Source organism: Chiloscyllium punctatum, chromosome 13 (assembly GCF_047496795.1).
Source record: "Chiloscyllium punctatum isolate Juve2018m chromosome 13, sChiPun1.3, whole genome shotgun sequence".
Classification (NCBI taxonomy): domain Eukaryota; kingdom Metazoa; phylum Chordata; class Chondrichthyes; order Orectolobiformes; family Hemiscylliidae; genus Chiloscyllium; species Chiloscyllium punctatum.
In genome coordinates this window covers 38576378-38579287 of record NC_092751.1, presented here as the reverse complement: position 1 = coordinate 38579287, position 2910 = coordinate 38576378, and the positions used below count along the sequence as shown (strand labels likewise).

Here is a 2910-nt window from a genome sequence, read left to right as displayed (position 1 = left end):
GCCGATTTTCCGATGCTAGCAGCTCATTGGTTTTGTCCAAAACATTATGAATGTTAACATAATACAAATAGCTGCAGTTGCTGGAAATCTGAGCCAAAAACGAAAATTGTTTGCGGAACGCAGAAAGACTGGCAACAGAAACATCGACTTTCCTGCTCCTCGGATGCTGCTGTGCTTTTCCAGCATTTTCTGATCTAAAATCGGGTTTCCAGCATCTGCAGTCCTCACTTTTGCCAAGTTCCTTCAGTGTCGCTGGTTCCCAATTCAAGAACTCCATCTCTAGCGGTTTCATGTCTCTACCTCCATGCTGTGGAGTTGAAGATGAAGAAAAGTAACTCACCCCCTCCATCTCTGGGGTAATTAGGGGCTGAAAGTGAATCGTATCACATTGAAGTATATCTACAAGCGACTTAATCTCTGTCTTTTATTGGGAACCATCTCTTTCATTGTAACCATCAGGAAAGACCATTTCGTTCGCTAAAAAAAGAAATGAATATGTCATTAAACTTTGTTAGTTTCATGTCCAAGAATACTCAGATCAATCGCTCCCTTGATTACCTCTACTGGTCATGTTCGCAAAGAGATCGAGCAAATTGCCAAGTGTGATTTTCCTTTCAAGAAATAATTTTGACTCAATTTGGCTGCAAATATCTTTTCCTAACTTTGTGCTTTTCTTCTTTTACATTGGTGTCTCGCACCATACAAATGACAGCAAAGGTATGAATGGAGATGGAAACATTTAACTCAAGTCAGCAGCAGCTTTCAATGAGATCACGGCTGATTTGGTCAGTGCTCAGAACGCGGTGCTGTCTGTAGTCATGGCCGAGTGGTTAAGGCGATGGATTCGAAATCCATTGGGGTTTCCCCACGTCGGTTCGAACCCTGCTGACTACGTTATGAATGCTTTCCTGCTGGAACAATTCAAAGTTCAGAAAGCCTGTTTTGCAAACCAGGCCTGTAATTTGATCAGACTTGGAAAACTCGAGTTCTTCATCAGAAATGCTCCACATTTAAAACATTATCTCTGTTTCTCTTTCCAGATACACTGCTCGACACATCGGGTTTCTGCAGTTGTTATTGAACGCCCTGAGCAGAAGTGCTGCTTTTCATTACATTCCTCTCATCCCTTGTCCTCTGTTCTCTGACTCTGGTCATTGGCAGCACTTCCTCCTGCTAGTCAGAGTGCTCATTCCCCACCGCTCCCTCTCCCATCATTACAAATAACCGCAGGAAATTGCCACTTAACCATCTTTGTTCCAAAGTGAAACTCACCAGCCTAGGAACTCTCTCCACCAAACGATTGTGAAGAGATACTGTGAAAATATTGTCAGTTGGCAGTTGGAAAAATGTTTACGAAGCAAACCATATAATTTAGGCTCCAGCTTTGGAAATCTTGAGAAACTCTTTGGGAAATGGAATCAGAGGAGATTGAAGAAGTGTGAACTGTCAGTCCGAGTAGAGGAAGGGACATTGACTCTGATGTTCTCGGCACAGGAAATGATCTGAGACATTGAAAGAATTCTCGCTCCCGTACGTGAGGAATACAAACTTCATCTGGACTGTGGGACAATGAAAAACTCTGGAACACTCAAGACAATATCCAAATATTGACTGAGATCACTACAGTACGAGTACAATAGATGGGTCAGTTTTTGTCCAGTGTGTGCGGGAGGTCTTCATAACAGTATGTAGACATGCCTTCAAGGGAAGAAGCCACTTTGGATTTAGTACTGGGTAACGAGCCTGGCCAGGTTTTAGATTTGGAAGTAGGTGAGCACAGTGGAGACAGCGATCACAATTCTCTCAGGTTTACTTTCCTGATGGAAAGGGACAGGTGTACTCCACGGAGCAAGAGTTTCAGCTGGTGGAAGATGCAATGAGGAAAGATTTAGGAAGTGCAGAGTGGGGTAGGAAACTGTAGGGGGTGAGCACATTAAAAATGTGGAGCGTATTCAAGGAAAAGCTCCTGCGTGTCCTAGATTTGTATGTGCCTGTCAGGCAGGAAGGAAGATATAGAACGCGTGAGCCATGGTTTACTAAGCAAGTGGAATCCCTGGTCAAGAAGAACAAGAAGTCTTATGTTAGGACAAAACGTGAAAACTCAGTTAGAGCGCTCGAGGGTTCCACCAATATCAGGAAAGACCTAAAAAGAGAGCTGAGAAGAGCCAGGTGGAGACATGAGAAGTTGTTGGCAGATAGTATCAGGGTTAACCCGAAGGCTTTCCATCGGTATGTCAGCACTAAAAGAATGACGAGAGTTAAATTTGGGACAATCAAGGATAATAGTGGGAAGTTTTGTGTGGAGTCAGAGGAGATAAGGGAAGTACTAAATAAATATTTTTTGACAGTGTTCGCGATAGAAAATGTAAATGTTGGCGACGAAGATACATAGATACTTGCATCTAGTGTAGTAGATATTGAGGTTCACAAGGTTTCGTGATAGAAATACTGCAGAGTGCGAAAACAGTCAAGTCCCCTGGGCCGGATGGTATCTGTTCTAGGATCCTCTGGGAAGCAAGGGAAGACATTGATGTGCCTTTGGAATTGATTTTCAAATCATCGTTGTCTACCGAAATAGTGCCTGTGGAATGCAGCATAGCATATGTTGATCCCTTGTTCAAAAATTTTCGTAGAGACAACGCTGGTAATTGCAGACCAGTGAGTCTCACTGCAGTTGTTGGAAAAGTGTTGGAAAAGGTTATTATAGATAGGATTTATGACCATCTCGAAAAGAATAATCTGATCAGGGACAGTCAGCACGGTGTTTTGAAGGGTAGGCCTTGCCTAACGAATATTGTTGACTTTTTTGACAAAGTGACCAAACAGGGAGATGAGAGTAACCCAGTTGATGTGGTGTATATGGGTTTCAACAATTTGTTCGATAAGTTTCCCCACAATAGGCAATTATAC

The 2910-nt window shown here is 42.8% G+C and overlaps 1 non-coding gene across 1 annotated transcript; it reads left to right on the top strand.

The window, feature by feature from the left end:
• Nucleotides 1-812: 812 nt before the first annotated feature.
• trnas-cga (transfer RNA serine (anticodon CGA)) lies at nt 813-894 on the top strand. The gene has a single exon. It is a non-coding gene; the product is annotated as a tRNA-Ser (tRNA).
• The last annotated feature ends 2016 nt before the right edge of the window (nt 895-2910 follow it).